A 22,199-nucleotide genomic window follows, 5' to 3' on the forward strand; every position below is an offset into this window, starting at 1 on the left:
CACAAACCAAGCAGAGGTGCCTCAGAAATAGAACAGATTTCTGAGGTAGAACACATTTGGTATGTTTGAAGCTCGCTTGTCCTACTTCAGCCAACCGATCCTCTGTAAAATATTTAAGTAACAATTCTTAAGTGAATGCTTAAGCAAGGGACTGGAGCTTCACTTTTCTTGGATGAACCATGATTTAAATATAAGTGAGGAAAAAATAATGACACCTGATTGACTTTATGAATTAAACTACTAGGAATATCTGCAGAACAGAGACTTTAGAGCTAGTTTGTGGGTGACCTTCTATGTGAAGGTGGGGTGCAGGTCACAGTATACAGCTACGCAATACCCACATACAACTATAATTCTAGCCCTTCTGTTTCTGCTAGGAAGGATCTGAAAACTAGAAACAAACAAACAAAACATTAAAGCAGCAACCCCAGCAGTTACTTGGAAAATGAAGCCATGGCTAAACTGCACTTAATATAATGATATTCTGGTGATTATACTGCTATAAAGATCAACAAAAGTCATACTGCAGTAAACAACTCTGGTATTAGTTAGAACAGAAGTGGATATGAGGATAACATCTGTACTAGAGGTGGATGAGAATCCTTTGTCTAAAAATTGTGAATTAAAAGTATGGCATTGTCAGAACCAGAACATTTTGTGGAAATGAGACACTTCAGCAATTTTCTTATTTAAGAGAAATACAGAAATCACCATACATATATATCCAAATAGCTTACACTGATTTTTTTAAAACACTATTTTTGGTTAAAATTTTCTCTCATAACCAAGCATTTGAATTTATAATATAAAATAAGCATAAAACTAAATTAAGCTTTCCCAAATGATCCGAATCCGAATTAAATGCTTTAATTGTCCTGACCACATTTTTTCATGTTTTAAGTTCATTAATAATTTCAAGAGTACAAATTTCATTACAATAAAAATTCATTTAAATGGTGAACATTTATAGGATTAATAGGAAAACAATTTCCTACCCTGCTGTAAAGAAATTGTTTTTATTAAAAGATGCTTGGTTTAAGCAGTATACAAAATCCTGTTTTTATGCTCTTCATCAAATGCATCAGTGAATAAGAACTCTATCTCCACAATCATGCCTTTTGTGCAATAAAAGTTACATGCAGAGGGGAAAATTGTTGCAAATGTAGAATAGCCTCATTTCCAGCAGGTGAGTTGCCTGTAGAGTATCTTATACACAAAAAGCCTACTAAATTGCTTATCTTTGCATTTGTGTAAAATGCACAATCACTTGAGGGGGGAAAAAAATTAAAAAAAAAAAAAAAACAGGCTAAGCATAGAGCAGTTGGCAGGAAAATTTATTTCCAAATCCAACATATTTGGCATGCAGGTCTTTGGAACACACGTATTAGCTGGCATTTATATTGGAAATCAGGAGTGCATTCTGGAAGCAAGCACAATCTTTTACATTATGTCAGAGCTCAAAATATTTATTTTGTAGAGCCCAATAAATAAATAAATAAATTGAGCAGGTAGGATTTCATTTTCAAGGGGTAGGAAATAAGGTAAGGTTAGAAACTGCATGTTGTCAGATAGTGCTGTAGTAAGTAATATTCATGTACTGGACTGGGGGAATGCAATACCAGGTATACTCTACCCCATTTGAGATCTGAAATTTTCCCTTCTTTGTCATGGTTACAAACAGCACTGGTATAGTGCAGCAACAGGTGTGTCTACATCCTGTGCAGTACATACCCATAAAATTATTGCCTTAAAGCCAGCAACCTAAATGGAACTGCAAGACAGCATTCATATTGCTCAGATAAAATTTCCGAGACTGTATACAGCACTCAGTTTTTTTAAGCTCCCATGTAATTTCATTGTGTGTTGTTATGTATTGTAGCTCTTATAACCAACTTGTAAATGCAAACAGTAAAAAAAAAAAAAAAAAAAAAAAAAAAAGACCTACCTCTTGTGTGGCTGTTATTTGAACCAAATCCACTCTTCATTTAAACAAGGTCCCCACTGATGTTAGCTGAACAAGGACTCCAGAAATTATCTTGGAACTGCCTTTCAACAGCTATTTATTACTCTTATTAAATAAATCCCAAAATTCGTTTTACAACAGCCAGGGCTGATATAAACAGTTGAAATTCATTAATAATAGATTTAGGAAATCAACCACTGGTGTGTGTGTGTGTAAGGAATTAATTTGTCCCATTCTGATTTCAATACCATTCTTTATCCTTAAAGACATACAAATTTCAGTCCTGGAAAAAGTGTTATTTCATATTCCACTTTATTTATTTATTTATTTATTTATTTTACTAAGGAAGAAACCTATCTAGAGAGTTAAAATTCTAATGTAAAAAATTACATAACTATCATTACTTTTCAATACTTGAGATCTTAATGTAAAATATATACATAATTAACCTTACATTCAGGTGCATCTAAATGTGAAAGGGAAGCATTAAGACTTCATTGATTGTGAAGCACATCAATACCTCTGTTATGAGAAGGATTTTACCAACACTCTCATACAAGCTTCACAGCCAGACTGAATGCAAGTGTGAATGGAATTACAAGTCCAAGAAAAATAAAAACTTTACATTTTCTTCATTTTTCCCCCTCAGGCATTTTAAAAGTCAATTTTTGGAAGAAAAAAAAATATATATATATATATATACACACTGCATACTTATTCAACCCATGAAGTCTGAATTTATTTAATTTGAGATTTAAAAAGCAAAAACACTAAAGGATGCCTCAGCACTTTTTGTTTGATCTGAATTCTGTTTCAGATACTATTATGTAACATTTAATACAAATATAGAAATACAGTTGAAATAAATCAACAATTCCTGATTACTTTTGCCTTTTCAGCCCGAATGACCAGATATTTATTTACAGATAGTTCATACAAAAAAGTCCTTAGCACAAGTGCAGAGTAAGGCTTTGGCAAACAAACAAACCTGCTTTGCACACTTCCACATGCAATTACTATTACCGATTCGAGCTGAAGGCAGTTACATAATTTATCTACACATTTCTCTCCTGTGCTTCAGTGTCAGTCTTAACAGAATCCAGGAGCATTGATTGCATTTGATTTCCGTTGCAAACATACACTGTTTAAGGACTGACCAAGTCCATTTGTGTCAAGGAGCTGCATAATTATCCCAGGATTGTAGCAGAACATGTAAGTTTTAAGTTCCAGCAGGACAACAGGCAACTGGCACATCCATGTACCTACATTAGCTGTGGTCACTACAGCTTACATTAAGTGCTTTTCCTCTTAAATACGCATTCCTGCCAAAGATGGTCTACTATTTATTTGCCTAGAATTCATGTTGCCCACATATATAAGCTATTGCATTGATACTTCAAAATCCTAGAGAGACAAAAAGATAGAATGACAATAGAAACAAGTACCCCTTGCAAGTGCAGCAAACCACAGAATAATTATTATTTCTTCTCATTCAGGCTTGCAGGGCTTGACTATGCAAACACAAGAGTAGATGTTTGTTCATAATGGTTCTGCATGAGCTGCTGTGAAATAGGCTCTAGAGAAAGAGCAGTGAAGCTGAAGTGCTATAAGAAAATCTCAGGTACTGTATAATGTATGTCTGCAAAGCTACCACATATTAATGGCTAGTACTGAACAGTACAGAACTATCAACTCTCTCCTGAATATTTCATCAGGGATGTCCATCTCAGAGTTCTTACCAAATTTGGGACAATTGTGTTAAATTCATTTATAAAGTAAATCCTGTGAAATACATTTCAGAAGATTCACTCTGCCTCATTGTCTATAATAATAATAATAATAAATAGACAGTACTGTGCAAAACTGAGTCGAAAAGCATTAGCCACACCAATAGGCAGTACACTTCTGCTTGGCTGATAAGCATGCAGCTACTTGTCAGTTGAAAAGACAGTTTTTGTTACTTGTTTCACTTCCATGAAATAAAATAATCAAAGAGATTAAGCTTATTGGATGCAACTGAAAACAAAAGCCATGGTAGCCAATTAGCCTAGAAAATTTTCAGAAGTAAGCACAGGTCTTTGTGGAAATCCACAGTAATCAATGCCAATCTGTTTTTTTTTTGATTATTTTTTTCCCAATTGTTAAGCTTCAATTACCACCTCAGAAAAATGCAATTGATTGCAAGGTCTTCATCAGGGGAGACTGCCCCTTCTAATGTAACTGTAAGGCTAACCAACATACTAATTTCTAGCAGACAATTCCTTTCGGCCTCTACACAGAGCCGACAACGGCTACTAAACTAACACACCTTTTTGCTCAGTGAGCATCAATTAAAAAACACCTCTTAGCAATTTATAAAATAAAGAAGCTGTATTATGTCAAAACATTATCATGACATTGGAGTTGAAACTATCTAGCTTTACTATAGTATTGTTATAATGAAACACAAACGTAGAAGCTATGCAATTGCAAGAATATGGACACCAGCATAATAGGAAGATCTAATAGGGTTATTTGATCTCTGGGCTCTGGCTGCTTATATTTAGGATTCTTGTAGATCATAAAATAAGCAAACAACTAGCAAATTCCCACTGCAATCATATACATGGAAATTTGAGGGCCAAATATAGTCAGAAACATTATGTTTCTACTTCTACCTGCAGCAGGAAAAGGGAGTTTTCTATGGTGCCGAACAAGCCTGTATAAAAGACCTGCAGCAAAAACAGTATTGCTGACTAATGTTCTACTAAAAACATATTTTTCAGAGGACTGTTACTGACATAAGCCTGCTCTTATCAAGAAACAGCCTCAAAGCACAATGAGAAAAAAAAAAAAAAAACTTATGGAAAAGTGAAGTAGTCCATCCTGTTTGTTGTGAAGAAGATAAGTTACTTTCCAGTTACTATACAAAAGGATCAGCATGGATCCCAGTATGCTAATGAATGTAAAGGAATATTGAGATACATGTGTGACCTGCTCAGGCAGCCATAATAGTGCATCAGTGCTTTTCCTTAGAATCATAGAATCATTGAGGTTGGAAAAGATCTCTAAGATCATCTTGTTCTTATAACATTTACTCCCGTCAAAGTAAAACTAAGACTTCGCGAGTAAACTAGTATAGGACTTCATAATAACGCCACAAGTAACAACAGATGAAATTGTTATCTGACAAATCTCTTAAAGTTGTTATATAGATGATCCTCCATTTACCACCACATACCTTCTGGGAAAGGCTCACAACACTTAGTGCTCTCTGTGTTTAGTCCATGCCTACAGGAATGTAGCACAGAATGCATGGACAGATCACAGCATATTTAAGATATTTCAATCCATCTCATACCCAGTCCATACCACTGTGGGAATCTGAACACATTTTGCACAAGAAGGGAGCATATGGGACATTTTTGTTCTGTTTGTTTCTTTTTTCCAAGAGCATCTCCTAGGGAGAACAGCTTTGTGCACACGGCTGTTCAGAACAGTCCGTCCCAACAAGAAAATATGACAACAAGGGAAGAACTGTTTACTGTCATATAGAGAAGATTTAAAGCGGAGCCTCTTTTAGTGGACATAATCTTAATAAATAACAGCCAAGATATCCAAACTGAAAAAAGCATGGCCACAAAATTACTGAATTTAAAAACACATTTCTCAGAAATTAAAAAAGAATGGGCAGATGCCAAAAGTGAAAAAAAAAAAAAAAGTGATGTGGCATATTGCATTTTTTTTATGACAGATGGTTTCAAATGGATTAATGAGGTGAGTGTTGAATTTCTAGGCTGTGGTTAATATTTAACCTCCAGCCAGCAGACACCACTAAGATTTTTACACCTGAGTTGATAAAGAGGCCTGCCTAATTGAACTGTGCTAATTGGAGTGTCTTCCAAAGGAAAAAAATGAATAGATGTTGGAAAGTACATTTAAAAAAAGTGTAGGCACCTTTTCATAATGCTGGTATGGAATTGGTTTTATGGATCAAGAGATTCTTTAAGGAACAAAAGACAGAAATTCAATACTTTTTTCCTCTCTTTAAGAAGCTATGATTAGGAAAGACACACAGACTAGATGAGCTTATTTTATATTATGTCAGTCAAATGAAGATAAAGAGAAGGATCAGTAAGAGAAATTTTTTTCTTCATTCTAGACAATTTTAGACAATGAAAAAAACTTAAAAAAAAAAAGAAAGATAGACAGACTCAAAATAAAAAGAAACCTTCCTCTGCAATACTTAAACTTGTCAGTGCACTTAGGACATCAGAAAAGTTACTTGCATGATATACGCAGCAGACATGGCATGCTGTCACCCCAAGTTTTGCTTATACAAAAAATTAATTCCTAGACAAACAAATGGTATGCTATGGGGGCTTGTTTGTTTGTTTCTGTTTCTGTTTTTTTTTTCCAAAAAAAAAATCTTCACTATTATATATTATACTGTAGTTCCTTCCACAGTATCTGGTACGCAGGCAGCCTCTATATGCCATAGGCAACTCCATGGCATATCTTAATATGCAAGGAGTAGAGGAAGGTATTCATTATTCTCTAATAAACTAAGAGGAAAGAGATTAAGAAATTACTTTCCTTTTTCTTTTTTTTTTGTTTGTTTGTTTTTGTTTTGTTTTGTTTTAAGAGTTAATAATGAGAATAACAAATTGCTTTGGTGTTAAGAAGAAAAAAGAATATTAAAAATGTTAAAGAGGAAAAGCTTACAACATCTTCACTTTTTTTTTTCCCCTTCTAATAGGCCAATAATAGATTCATGCTGTGGTAACCACAGACAGAAAAACAAACAAACAAAAAAACACATTCACATAGACCTTACCTCCAGAAAACCAACTATAAACAGCTGAAATTAATACAATTGCACTTGGAAGGGACTGTTATCTTTCTGCAGTGTATCTGAAAACTAATGAACAACACTCAGTTGCATCCCATTTTTCCCATTTTATATGGTTCTGACTGCAACCCAACGCAGAGCAAAATACTGCAGTCACCATCCTGTTTCAGGAAAATGAGAGCTGGTCAATATCTATCTTCATTGTTAGCCTCGTTATATACTGTATATGTCAAATGCTCCTAAGGGTTCTTTCTTGGCAAGACAGAGGTAAGAAAATCATTAACATTGCATTAACACTTAAAGGTAATTTGTGACAAAATGAAGGATTCATACTTCAATTCAAACTGTGGTCCATATGTCTGTTCACCCCTTTTTACAAATTCTTCATAGGAAGCGTTCCTTCTCATGGAAGGCTGTCACAGAAATTTATATATTATATTTTTGTAACTTTGGGATGAGAAAAAATTACATATATATTCCTTACATTTTTAGGTGTATTGTTTAAAATATATTTTAATATAAATAAAACTAATAGTATGTTTCTTGATGACTGGCAGTATCCACAGCATTTGCCAAAATTTTTAGGTGCTCTGTCTGAGTGTGTCCCAAGTAAAATAATTAGCCAAACTGGAATACCCAGTGATTATCCAAAATGGTACTTAGAATTCTGCTCTCATAAATGTGATGAGGCCCTTAATGACTTCAAGTAGTAAGGGGAGGGGGAGTAAAGTGAAGAGATTTGGAAACTGCTTTCATTATGAAAACCGACAGCTCTTGGTTCCAATTTCACCCCAAACTGCCATAGAGATTAATATTTTTCTTTCAAAGACACATTTTTATAAGAGATTAAATTTTTCCTCTGAAAGCACAACTGCTCCATTCAAAGATATGCCCATTTGTTGCTGTCAGATTCATCCTAACTGGGCTGAGAGCCTACTGTAGCTCTGCAGATCTGTGACCTGCACTTCACTCCCTCCAGGCACTATAAAAATTTCCATGGAAACAGTGCTGAAGAAGATATCTGCAAGCTGAGAGCATATCTATAGCCTTTCTGTTAGATTTATGTTTTTTCTCTTTTCTTCTGTTTTCTCAGTTAAACCAACATTAAACATATTTGTTTCACATCATAACTAAAGTTATAGAAGAAATAAAAGATACAGCAAAAAAAAAAATCTGAAGGTGATTCCAACCCCACAATATGTATCCATCTATCTATAGATTATCTTCACACTTTGCATTCCCGTATCCCCCAAGAAAAGAGGACATTGCATCTACATTGCACTTTTTTCACCCAAGAAAGAATTTTCTCTCAGTCATCAGGGTTCTTAGCTGGAACTAATTGTATATATAAGATATTTAATGAAGTGTCTAATTTCACACCTTGATGAGGCTGAGAAGTAAAATGAATACATGTGAAATCAATGCTGAAGAGCTCTGAAATCAGGCCATATCAGATCACCAAGGGAGGAACTGCACACTGTGGGATGCACAGCAGCATAGCCAAGAGCAGTCTACAGCTCTTGGGGGCTGCATGTCAATTTATCACACAGTGACAATCAGCTAACTTCCTAGCCACTTCTTTCAGCAATGCAAAGGTCATGCTTAAAGTGTGGACATTACTTACTAAAGACAATATGGAAATCTACCAAAATCCATTCCCTCATAACTGCCTGGTTAACGAGAGTCCATGTATATTGGAGCTGTATGGTTCTCCATTCTTTTCTTCCTGGCCACAGAAAGACCATGGATTTGGGTCCTCTCTGCAAACTTGACGGTTGGTATTGCTTGGATGGTCCACTGAAGCTGCAGATGACTAGTCCCAAATTATAAGAATCTCCATACTCCAAAATCAGTCTACATGTGTGCAGAGAAACAGAGATTGTCTTTTCCCCCCTCTGTCTGGGCTTGTACAACCTGCCGGTAGCTTAGTGGACAAAGGAAGTGAGTCAAAGCATCTGATCAAAACTCAAGCACAAGCACCTAAGGAGAAATAACTGTAACCTCTGCTTTGCTGTGAGCTTTTTTTGGGTTTTCATTTTTTGTTTGTTTGTTGTTGGTGGTTGTTTTTTTCTTCTTTCCAGTATAACAAAAGTTGTCACTGAATGTAACAATAAATTTAAATAATCATCCTTATCTGCCTTACAGGAATTTTTTGGAGTTCCTTCTCCTCTCCATGCTCCTCCTGTAGGATATAATTTATCCTCACATAAGCTTTAAGTGCTGACCCTGAGGGTTTTGGTTATTTTTTCATTAAAACACAGCAAAGATTCCACATCATCTTTTACCACATTGTCAGCATTTCTATCTTTTTTTATGATCCAAAATATCACTTTCACGTCAGGAAGAATTCATACAGTACACAGTATTATTAACATTAGCATTAAAAATAATGACTCAGGTTTCCTCAAGCCAGTGTTCAAAAGAAAAGATGACTTCTGCGAGAAAAGATACTAGAAGATACATAAGTCATTAGCTATACTCATGTTTTGAGGCTTCTGTCTGTAATTTAAATTCTAGAAAAATACCTGAGAGTATTATTATATTATTAGACTAATATTCCAAGACTTTCTTGGAATGTTTTGGTCCAAAGAAGTTCAGAATACCAAATGGAAGCTATTTCTTCACAAAAGGCATTTGTACTTACTTCTGTTCCTGTAGATATTGAAATTCAGAGTGCTATTCACCTAATGTGTTTGACAGCTTTTTGGTCCAACAATTAAAAGTCCAAGGGTATCAAGATCAGAAAATGATTTCTTGTTCTTAAACTAAGATATCCCACAGGTGGCTATTTTTTGTAGACTGTTTATAGATCCCAAATCTACCAGTCAGAATTCACACTTCAGATACTACCAAAATATTTAACATTATGTATAATACTTCTTACTGCCTTGTTTTATCACTCTTAAATGAGTATCATATAATAACTAACTTCCTTCATGGAGTTATTAAGAAGGTTATTTAATTAATGTTTCTAGCACTGTTGAGATTCTCAGATGAAAAAGCAGTACATATATGAAAGGCTTTGAAGAAACTTTGAATTAACTGTCATAATTACAAATCAAGGACAACATTTATATCATTTCACTCAGTTTTTCTTCAGTTTACTATTTTTTCCCTAAAACTTATAATTTGCTGCAAACTAACTGGAAATTCCATATCATGTTTTGCTTTAGAAAAAATGCAAATTGCATCCATAACACATTAATCAATTGTATCTAAGCAACATAGTTGAGGTCAGATTATGTTTTTGCAGTCACCCTGGTGCAAAGAGATGGACTCTGTACTTTCACTTTTTATGCCTGAAAGTAGCTGCAGTAGAACTAAAAAGGCTGCACAGCAGCATAAGCGCTCCTTAACTCCTGTCACCAGCAAGACACCTCATCAGAATCTGTTCACTGGGAACAACCCACAACAATGTATATTAACTCATCTCCCCTGATCTTCCTTCCATTGTAGTTAGGGTACTTTAACTTTCAGCCCCTAGCTTCTCCTATCAATCATGTTGAATTAATAACAAACGAAAAATTTTATATATATATATATATACATATACATATACATATATATGAAGATGGTCTAGACATCTAAAAAATCAAGAATGTATTATGAAACAGGAAAAAAAAAAAAAAGCATTTGAACTCTACTATATTGTGAATAGCAAACATATACCAGTTTCTTTCTGTCATTTTCCAGTGGAAACTGGAAACATATCAACTGAATGTTCCCAAGAGACATTTAGTGTCTCTAATAATTATCTAATAAATCTTATAAAACATAGTAAGATAAATACATTTCAGAATCACATTCAGAATTTAAGATCATGACATTTGATTCATCTAAGATTGCAGACTTTTTAAAAAAAAATAGGTGGTCTGGGTTTGACATTCTGAATACCTCACATTATCTAATAATCTTAAATAGCTTAAAAACAAGATTTATGTATTTTAAGCTTCCAGTAAGATAAAATGCAGGTTTGGTCACTGAAACACACACCTTCAAGAAATGTATGCATTTATGACAAAAGTGTGAATCCTTTCATGATTTTTATTTACCACTGACTCTGAGGCAGATTCTGATCTCTGTTGCATCCAGGTTAACCCCATAAATTTATTTCACTCACCAGATTCTGATTTAGTGTTATAATTCAGAGCCTGGACTTACTGTTATTATTTAAGCATTCTGTAGGCATATTAATATATTTCCTTGTCATGTGACAAAACTATACTTGCCTAGTAGGTAAATATTTATGAATTCACATACTACCTGTTCTAGTTTATCATCTGATGTGGAAATACAGAGCAATTAGATATATCAGGGGGCCTCCTGAGTAGCTCCACTGTGAAGCTATGCTACCACCACCAGAGCACTCTGCACAGTCCAGCCTTGGAAAGCCCAAGGGAGGAAAATGAGATATAAACCACTGACAAAACAGAACGGTCTCTGCAGCCGCTTTAGAATTTTGGTTTCTGCCAAATGTTTTTAGCTGAAAACTTTCTGAATCTGAATTTAAGCCAACTGTGAAACTCCCACAAAGACATTTCCTGAATTGTTCTACTGAGGGAAAAAAATAGTAAAAGTATTGTTTCTGGCTTGTACTTTGTGTAGATATTTATACCTCTGGAAGTTAGTGCATACTAATATGCCTGAGGAAATTTTTCCCTTTAGTGCTTTTTTCACTGTTTGCCTTACCCAGACCTTCATCTGTTCTCTGCTACCTCATTCCCTTTGAAATAACATACTCAGACAGAGGTTCCCTCACTGCCCCTTCACTATGGCAGTGGGGAAACAGGCACATTACCCCAGTTACAAACTCAGACAAGTCTGTGACAAATCACAGGTTTTATTTCTTTTATGAAGTTTTTAGCTGCAGTAGCCAGTGGGGAAAGCCTAAAACATGAAACAAATGCAACTATAAGCAGAAGTGAAGGGAAATAAAAGGAATCTTAACAAATGCTTTTGATATCATTTTCAGGGTTTGACTCATGATTTTTGAATGAATGTGACCGGTAATAATGGTTAAATATTTTCTTTTCAGTCTATTTATAGGAATAGGAAAAAATCATCTCAGCAAATCTGAGTTAGTTACCTCCCTTTTTCCTATCAGACTACATCCGTTTGATACAAGGCATTATTTTTCTGCACTTAAATGGAAGAGTTTTCTGAAGAAGTTTTAGCATGATAGTACAAAAATTGCTTATAGCACTTGATGTTAGAAATAAAATTTTATATAAATATAATTATAGATAATTTATACACATATAAATTATCATAGAATGGCTTGGGTTGGAAGGCACTCTTAAAGATCAACTCATCCAAAGCCCTGCCACAGGCAAGAACATCTTTCATTAGATCAGGTTGCTTAAAGCCCCATCCAATCTAACTCTGAACACTTCCTGTGATGGGCAATCCATAACTTCTCTAGAAAATATGTTCCAGTATCTCACCACCCTCGTCTTGAAAAGTTTCTTCCTTATACCCAATATAAATGAATATATGTTGCTCAAACTACATGTAATTATATGTTATTATATTCATATATGCCTCTATGTAATACATATATGTATTTCAATATAATATTTCAATATAACTATATTTGCATCAGTTTAAGGGGAAGTTACCATAATCCAATTGTTAACCTTTAAGAGTATCTTGGATTCCATCTAAATATATAGAAAATAACTAAAGATCGTTTCACAATTCTATTAGCTCCAGAGACAGTCAAGTTTGTGGAGTCTTTCATTACAGGTCTTAAAAGACCCTTTTCTTCTGCCTTGCTTTGCTGGTGAAGGCAGAAACACATCCCTTAAGCTTGGGAAATCCTTTGGCAAAGCTAAGCACATTGTCAATTTAAAGCTACCTGTTCACTACCAAAGCAAAGAGGTAGAACAGTTTGTGGTTCCTATGCAAAGCTATGATGAATGAAAACTCGTTCACTCTCACCATGGTTACTGGTGCTTGGTGATTACTGGTGCCTGGTCATTAGTACCTCTTTGATAGCATACACGTAAAATCATGGCTGTGCACAATAATATACAGACACCCACAGGTAACAGCTACCGGCTTCTCACCTCAGCTATAGGTTTGGAGCAGCCTGGGAACTAGTTGATATATTTCTGTTCTCAGATGATTCATCTCCTCTTACAGATACTAAATTCTGTACTGTAATTACTAGAAAGTCTTGCACGATCTTCTTGCTCAGAGATGAGTATTTGGATCATCTGGGATTAAGCTATAATTAATTATGAACAGCATTCCTTACAAGCACATCCACTTTTACATGAACAAATGTAATTTTTGCTCTTCACAGCTATTTTGCTTATGGTTGGGCTGAGCAGTCGTCAGTCAGCGGTCCATTTCCATCATTGCACAAGTGGGTCTCTACAGTATCTTAGAAAGTAGGCTGTCTGCTGCATTATTTCTAGACACAAGAAACACTTAAGACGTCAGAGTCCTCCTGTAATTGGGCATGGCATAAGCCTTAGGCTCCTGCTACTGTGTTTTTACAAAGGATAATACACTCCTGTGGTCTTGAATTGTAGTGCCCAGAATTATCTTCAAACTGTGCTCAAGAAAAATAATAGCTAAAATGCTGCAGAGGAGATTTAAAACACCACACTTTTTTGTTGTTATTGTTTGTTTTTGTTTTTGTTTGTTTGACTGTTTTGTTGTTGTTGTTGTTGTTTTACAATATGGGAGACATACAGATTTATTATATAGCTTTATATAATACTAAAATGCTTCTGTACCTAGATCATAGGGCTTATGTTTGTGAGGACAGAGTGTTTCAGAAGCAGTAATACATATTCACTGAAGCAGAAGCCAAGAATTGTTTACAGAACAAAAAGAGAGAACTTGCTTTCCTCAGATAGTCATACTGCTGCAGAGATTGTGGTTTTGCAGAAAATGAAGGGAACAAATACTAAAAGCAGGGCTGTTTTTGCCGTTCCCCCCCACGTGCCCACCATCACCACCCCCTCCCTGAGTCCTTAATTTTTGTCTCGTCCTGCCCCCTGGTGGAAGCATAGGCCAAGAGTCTGTTTCACAAAAGCATATCTCCACAACGCTGCCCCAAAATACACTGCATTTCTTATTTAGGCATTTGTGAAAAATAACGCACATAACGATGTTGGAAGAATGTAATGAAATAAGGGAAATATAATATTGCTGTTATTTAATAAAAGGCTAGGTGTTGATATAGCTAAAAACTGCAAAACACCTGCAGAATTTTCACTATTTTGCAATAAATATCCTTTCTATTCCAGGCAGATATTTAATAGTCACAGTTAAATGAGAATGGATATTAAATATAAACATACAATTTTCATTATTCACTGGCATTTTAGTGAGAGCTCAGGACATAGCATCATCTGTAGCAGGAAGGAAAATTTGCTTATTTACAGATTGCAGAAATTAATTTCTTTTATATATCTAGAAAAATCAACTAAGATAACAGCACAGTGGGTTAAAGACTGGTAGCTGAAAAGATAAATTAGACCTAACAGGTAGGAAGGACAAAAGCAGAATCAAAAGCCTTAAAAATGTTAATACTTCTCAGCCATTTAACTGCTGCAATTCTGCTCTAACTGAATGACTTTCTCTAAGAACTACAAAAGTAGATATTACCAGTATAGGTATATGCTGATTTTCCCCTCTACAGAACATTCAGCCTTGTTTAGACTTTTTTTTTTTTTTTTTTTTTTGCATACCTGTATGCAAAACTTCTGTATACTCATGAATTCCCCCAAATAACCAGTTCACGCACTGGCATTTCTACTTTTCTCTTGCTGCAGACATTGGGTGCTGCAGATTCTAATGGCTGTGGGCAGTACATTCTGCTCGTCTACGCTAGAGCTGCACTGGAGATGGGAAAAGTCACCCTGCCCTATTTGGTTCACTGATGGTTTGACAGTGAAAACACTAGCACTGCTGTCTGTGATCACACCAGAGCCTTGAGGCAACAATGCCTACTTCACCACAGGTGGATCACTGAAAGAAACTTATCCTCCCAATATTCCTAAGTGTGATGGAGTAGCCAAATGACATAAATAAATAAATAAATAACATATATAGTTGGCAGGGACAGAGCCTGAGAAAGAGTGGGATGCACACAGTACCTGGGGGAACAGTGCCATGCAGACTGCCTAAGGCATTCCCATCTATCACTACCCTGACAGACAGCTGGAAGAGGACCACAGACAGCCTGGGCCAAGCCCCAAACCCACACTCTTCACAGTTTCTCTAGGACATTTGCAGTACAATTTCCCTGAGTGCTGCTGTAACACTTCTTTGGTATGAACCCTTCTTCAGCAAGCTGGCTAATGTGTTAGCAGTCAGCATCCTGCAGTCTCATGCTCAAAGGCTCACTGTCACAGTGATAACGCGAATACTAGCGAGTGGCATTGGAAAACACTCACCTCACAATGCTCCAGGAATCACCAAGCCTCTTGATAAACCCAAAGAGCCTCAGTGGCCACCAGAGCCCTGTCCACTCCATTTTCTTTCAGGTTCATATGTCTCCATCAACCATCCAAATAACAAATGGATTCTTACACCTTTCCTTGGTTTCCAACTTGCAAGAAAAGAAAGCAAGAGTAACTTTTCAACATTATATATATGTGCAAATTGATAGAAAAGATATTTTTATCCAAACATAGAATCGGGATTAACTGTACACACATATGTACACACTAAACACTGAAATATCAGAAAAAATCAGAAACCAAAGCAGAAGCTTTATGATTTCCTTATACATTGTGGCCTGGACTCTCAGCTGGTACAGAGCAGAATAATTTCTACTGCCTTCAACCTAACTGTTTTGTACTCACCATGAATCTAGCCATGTGTGACAGCTGTGGGCAAAGGGAGATTAGACATCTTATTGCAGTTACATAACAATTTGCCTACACTGTGAATTTACAAGTTGCAATCAGACCAGTCTACCCTGCAGAGGCATACCCACGTCCATGTGCAAATGCCCCAGGCTACATGACACTGAGTTACATAATGTCTCTAACTGATCAAAAATGTGGTAAAGAGGGGTAGGTTGAAGATGAAGATGATCTGTCAGATGCAAAATAAAACCTGAATATTTAGAGAACTGTTTTGTTTGTTCATTTGTTTGTTTTTTATGATTGTGTATTACCATAGGACAACTTTTTCTATGTTTATGCACCCAACATAGACTAATTTGTGCTCTGTCATTTAGGGATTACATGTCTTTATGAACCCCATGCACTGAGGTACATGGGATTGTGTTTTCTGGGCTGTTTGATGGCTTATTTTAATAATGCTTGAACCACACAATTAAAACCTGATAAGATCTCAGTCTGGTTAAGTTCAGTTAAATTGCCAAGGGTACAAGTAGTTGCTATAAACTCTAATTAAAAAAGAAAAAGAAAAAAGTGTCAAAGAGTGTGAGAGAGAGCTCTCACTGTTTTCACTGAAAGACAAAAGGATTCTGTTTCATCTCTGCTGCCTGTAATTGATTTAGTCCCTGATTTATACACATTTACACTAAATAATTCAGATGAGGACCTGATTCGGCAGTCCCTGTTTGTGTCAAATAAGATACACTCAGGTGAGTAATAAATTTGATCTTAATGTTCTAAACACACACTGGAAAAAAACAAGTAAATATATAGGGAGCTTTGTGAGGAGAAAAAGTCTCTTATTTTTCTGTGGCACTTTAGATTATAAAACACTATTTTGCTTGAAGTTGCTTGGTTGGGCCATCCGGCCCAACACCAGTTTTCTTGACATGCCCGGGAAGAGGCAGAGGGCCAAACCCTGCCTACTCACAAATCTCCTCAGGGTCGGAGCCATCTTTCTGAAGCATGTGGGAGAGAGCACAGGCCTGCCCCACCTCAGGGGCATGGAAAGGATCCTGAGGGACAGCCTCTGCGTTACTTTCTGCAGGACCTGCTCTGGCGTGGGGTCTCCACAGGCCATGAGGGAGACTGCTCAGACACCTGTAGCCCTTCTCCTGCCCCCCTTCTCGGACCTGGCTTCTCACAGGGCTGCTCCTCACACTTTTGTCCTCACCCCTCACTGCCTGGCTGGCATTTTCTCCTTTCTTAAACATGTTTTCACAGAGGCACCAGCAGGATCTGCTGTGCCCCACAGGGGTACGGTTCCACAGTGGTTCCAGAACCATCTGGAACCATCCGGAACCATCCAGAACTAGCTGAAAGTGGCCAGAACCTTCTGGAACCATCTGGAACTAGATGGAAGTGGCCAGAAGCTTCTGGAACCATCCAGAACCCACCAGCCATGTAGCTAGCACCTTGCCACAGACACCAGTACAGACACACAATAAAGAGAAAATTCAGGACAAAGGGCATTTTCTGGGATCCAGTTAAATGAAACTTGCACTGCTCTAAGACAACAGTTTGCTATTTTTCTTTGACCAAAAGTGTGATATTTTTTCCTTCTAGCAGAAGTGAATTCCTTTTAGCAGTTGGCTGAAATGCGTGTGATCCCTTGCAGTCTGAGTAAGCTGGAATTGAATTCTCCTTAGTGTAATGAGTCATTGCAATCTTCCACTCACATACATAATCACATCCATGTCTGGCAAACTATTTAAGCTGGTCAAAATTATGAGGAAAGAAATACATGATCAGCTAAAAAGTGCTTTCCTGGAAGAACTGAATGGACTTTGAAAAATACAGCAGTTCCAAAGAGGTGGCTGTATTGCCTCTTAGCAGCTAAAGGTGAACTGAAATTTCCAGCCAGGTTCTCCTAAAACATCATTTTTACTCCCAGAGAGACTGCAGACTAGCGGCTTTTTATCTTAACTCGGGATGAAAAATAAAAATCTTTAAAGAAAAAAATTACTTGAATGTTTTCCTGGAGGAAAATTGTATTTCCCAACTGTCTTCCTAATTCCTTCAAGCAGTCTTCCTTTGAAAAAGCACTTTTACCAAAGCTCTTCCAGTACAAAATATTTTATGAAACATATTTGAAAGAGATGTTCATCATCCAAAAGATGCAAAGCCACATCTTCGTTTCTCCCAATGATAATGTAATTCTTCCCCTCTGATGCCAAACAAAATGCACTTCAACAGAGTAACAAACAAGCCAGACATCATTCATCTGGCTTTCCAGCACTCCCTGCTAGAAAACTGCTCACTGCTCATTGCTCAAAGTGTGAGTTGTTAACAGGACAATAAAGGATAAATAAATACGCAAACATGAGTCTAATCTATTTCTTATATGTGACCTATTAATAAGCTAAAAAATAACAGTTTTTCGTTAATTGTTGGGAATAGTCAATACCAGGAAGAAAAAAGGCAGTCTCAGATTAAATTTTCTTCTATATAGAAGTTGCTATATAGAGACAGGATCTTCCTTTTATGTACCTACTTCTTGCCACTTGATAAACTTTTAATATTATTAACACATAAGGTCCACAAAGAGTCATTAAATCCTCTAATTTTATATTTAGAAGCCCAAAGAACTTCTTCAAAACCAACAACCGTTCAGTTTAGACTTGGAGGATGGATAGTCCATCACACTCTTTGCTAGTTCATTCCAGTCATTAATAGGCCTGACTTACAAACATTTCATCTTAAACACTGTAGACCCACACCAATACACTCATGTGAGTTACCTTCTTTATTGCAGAAGGATTACAGATAAGAATGCTCCTCCTAACATGGCTCTAGAAATGCAGTCCAGCTTCCTTGTGCTCAGGGACAGAGAAGCAGGGGCTTCTGCTTGGGCAGAGGTAGCAGGTTTATGCTTTATAAATCATGTTAATCCATCAGAGCTGAGAGTCATCAGGAAGCCCAGTTTCTTTTTCGTACCTTCACTATGGGTGATTATTGCTTTTATCTTCCTAACAGTACAGAAAGTCTCTTCTGCTGATGCTGTTTGGTAAATTTGTACTTTAATTTGTCATTGGATTTCCACAACTTATATTACCTGAAAATCTAGACTTTCATTAAACTATTGAGGTAACTTTTATATCTGCACTCAGTTACAACAATACATATATTTTTAGGAAGTAGATTATAAACATAGAAGTGATATTATTCCTTCATCAGAGTAACTTCTCCAAGGAAAAAAATGTTACTTGTGCTACAGTAGTGAACATATCTCCGTAATAGTGTCTGATTGTGCTAGGCACAGTAAATGCATGAAAAAAAAATTACCTTCCTGCCTCAAAGAGGTTATACTTTAAGCATAGATGACAACAGATGGAGAAAACCCTGGAGTATTAATATTGAATGCACCAGAAGGGACTATTCTCACCACGCATGAATTAGACTGTACACTGAAAGTCCTTGGTCCAATACCACATCTTGCAGGACTGGAGGTGGAATTGGATTTTCTTTCAAATTCTGCACAGAGTGCTTCCTCCCACATATTTCCTTATACTGCTGTCAAAGTTCATTCTCACTAGCATTGTCATTTTTATTTTGAAAATGTTTTCAGATTACAAGAGGCTGCAATGGAAAGAAACACTGACACAAATTTGGCATGCTTTTCTGTAAGCAGTAGAAGGAAACTGCCTGCATCGCAGACACGACAATCAGCATATCCCACTGGTAAGACTATTTGTTTCCCTCACCTGAAAGCAGCACAGAATGTAGCTGCACCAACAGTCATCATTTATTTTTGTATCTGCACACCGGTGGTCAGCAACAGAGGAAATGAAGAACCTAGTAAATCTATTATGTTCTGCTTGAATATGCAGTGTCTGGAGTGTTTCTGCAGGAAAATACTGACCCGAAAATCCAGATGGTTTGTAAACAGTGCTCTTACAAGTGATTTTCACTCTGACCAAGCCAATTTAAAATCTGCTATGTTTGTTCCTACTGAGAACAGCTTCTGGCACATCTCAAACACGTTGTAGAGTGGTTTTCATTTTTGAGAAACTTTGTTTCTTCCTCTTACATCTAATTCATTTGAACTTCCATGGAAGGACTAATCAAAACAAAAGAATTTTCTGTCATAGGCTGCATGTGGACCAGATGTGCTTATGTTGATTTTGCCAAGAGATTTCTCCCAGCAGATTTGAACTGGGAACACGAACAGGCCATGTGGTAGTAAAGATAATTTACATGGCACCTTTTATCACCAAATATCACAAAGCACCTTGCAAATCACCCACTGTACAGGAAGAATTTTACTCAGAACTGAAATGCAAATACCTTTGGGGTAAAACTTGGCAAATACTTAACAGCACACAGTAATGCTATGAAATAACTCGGAACTAGTTGTGAAGAATAAAGTCATAGCTAACTGAAACTGTGAGAGGAATATAGATTGACAAATTTTAGTTACAAATCAGTTTTAATCTGCACAATTTGATCCTATATGGGAAGCAATAATTTATTAAAGCTAGCTTCTTCCATTTGATAAATGCAATACTGTTAAAATGATCTGCAAATATATAGGACATTGAAAACAGAACATAAGACTAAGTGTATAACAATATTAGTTTTGCAGACTTACTGTACATATATACAGTGAATGTGTATGCATCACCTTAATCACAATGCCCAAAAAAGTAATGTGGCCAAGAAAAGTTATACTATTTTTTTATATTTAGTATTAGGTGGTAGTTTGAGAGGTTCTGGACAGTTTCTGGTACTGTCATGTATATCACTACACAAGTTAGAATTATCAAGAAAAAGCAGTTGTTTCAAATTCTATAAAATTTTCTTTCTGTCCTTCCTGGGAAAAATGAACAGTAGGAAAAAGAGCGCATGATAGAGTGCAGTATGCATCAGAGTCAACAAAGAAAATAGTCAGCATTTAATTTTCAAATGAAACAACATGAAATTTCTTAGTAAAGTCTATTACTGAAAAATGTCACTTTCTTTAGTCACATTCTACCACTTCCAGACTGATGCTTTGTTTCATCCCAGAGTCTGCCTTATCTCTTGTAGGTGTATTCATGTTATGTTTATGTGCTGTAAGAAAGCAATTCTACAAGCTGCGCACCAAATCAAATGAATAGAGATAGTAGACATACAACATAGTTTAATTTTTGCAGTATATTTGTAGAGCTCCCAGAAGAACTTTCTATAGAATTGTTCACTGCACTTAAAATGAAACAGGAAATGGAGTTTCATTTAAAGGGATTTTATGTTGAGGGTTTTCATAGAAGCCAGGAAGTTCAGCTGTCATATCCTACCTTTTGATTTTCTCTTTCTAAGAACTGCTCTCCTCCACCTGCAGTAATTCAGGCCTGGTCACACAAAATCACAGCACTCATGTTTAGCCTCATAACCTAGCCACAGTGATTCTCCACTTCCTAGAAAGGATAAAACATAAAGACAGTATTATTGATTCTATAATAATCAGCCAACAGGTCTTGTCCTTAAGCCAGCACAAGGAACCTTTTGTAACCAAAAGTGCAACATTTTTAAGCATAGCCAAGTGACAGCTGCAAAACTTTTGCATATTAAACTAGCTACAAAGTAGGAGCAAGGTGTTTCCTTGGAGCTGTTCAAATGCTTAAAATGAACTGTGGCAAGATACAGTGTCAGGATATTCCTGTTCGCTTTGAAGGAATAACAGCACAGACTGTACAGCACGAACACTGATACTTTGCTGTCTTGAAAATTATGGGTTAGAAAAGATAGCAAAGATTTCATGAATAGAAACGCACATCTCTGAGGGCAGCAGCACAGTTATATATTGAGGTTCTGTGTGCTTACCCCTGACATGCACCTAATTGGCATTCCTAGAAAATGCACACTAGCAGTATCACTCCACAATTATGATGCCCATTTTCACGGTCCCATTTTGTTCACCGTTCTGATTGTAGTACTTGTAATCAGAGATGCAGAATAGCATGAATATAGTGCATTCAAACCCCAGGAACAATTTTCTTTTTTTATTTTTAAAATAAGAGTCACATGCACTAAAAGGATGTGAAAAGACTATTATTAAGCTACGTTTAAATATGTTTAATGGCACCACATGCTGACTCAGAAATTCCTTTCCTCCAAGCCTATACAAAGTACAGGGTCTAATTGCAAATGCTTTATTACTGTGTTGATAGAAGAACCACATCATTCATTCTTTTCCAGAAAAGTTTCACTCAAGCCTTTTTTAATACATTTTAAAGATAAAACTCCAATATATTTAGAAGAGCAATATTAGCTGCCCTAGTAAAAATAATAATAATAACACTTAAACTACTTCAGATCTTCGAAGTGCTGTATGGATATCAAGCAATTTGTCCCTGTTGGCAAGGTCTGGTTTTAGTTTGCATTGGAGAGCAAGTAGCAGCAGGTATCTTTTTTTCCATTAAGGTATTTCCCCCTTCCCCTTTTTTTTTTGCACATACACTAGATGAGGGCTTAGCTTCTCTGTCAATGGGAATTCCAGACATCATTCATGGGTGCTACTGAATGGTTTGAATTTGCTTTTATGAGCCAGAGAAGCCCA

General features: G+C 36.3%; 1 long non-coding RNA gene across 2 annotated transcripts in view; it reads right to left on the reverse strand.

Moving 5' to 3' along the window:
- Positions 1-21,048, reverse strand: part of LOC118243736 (uncharacterized) — a 59,935-nt gene extending 38,887 nt beyond the window's left edge. For both annotated transcript variants that reach the window (XR_004777307.1, XR_004777306.1), the window contains exons 1-2: positions 20,938-21,048; positions 15,209-15,363 (exon numbers count right to left, since the gene is read on the reverse strand). This is a non-coding gene — a long non-coding RNA (uncharacterized LOC118243736). The remainder of the gene's footprint in view (positions 1-15,208; positions 15,364-20,937) is intronic.
- Positions 21,049-22,199: the final 1,151 nt, after the last annotated feature.

Source organism: Cygnus atratus, chromosome 8 (assembly GCF_013377495.2).
Source record: "Cygnus atratus isolate AKBS03 ecotype Queensland, Australia chromosome 8, CAtr_DNAZoo_HiC_assembly, whole genome shotgun sequence".
Taxonomy (NCBI): Eukaryota; Metazoa; Chordata; class Aves; order Anseriformes; family Anatidae; genus Cygnus; species Cygnus atratus.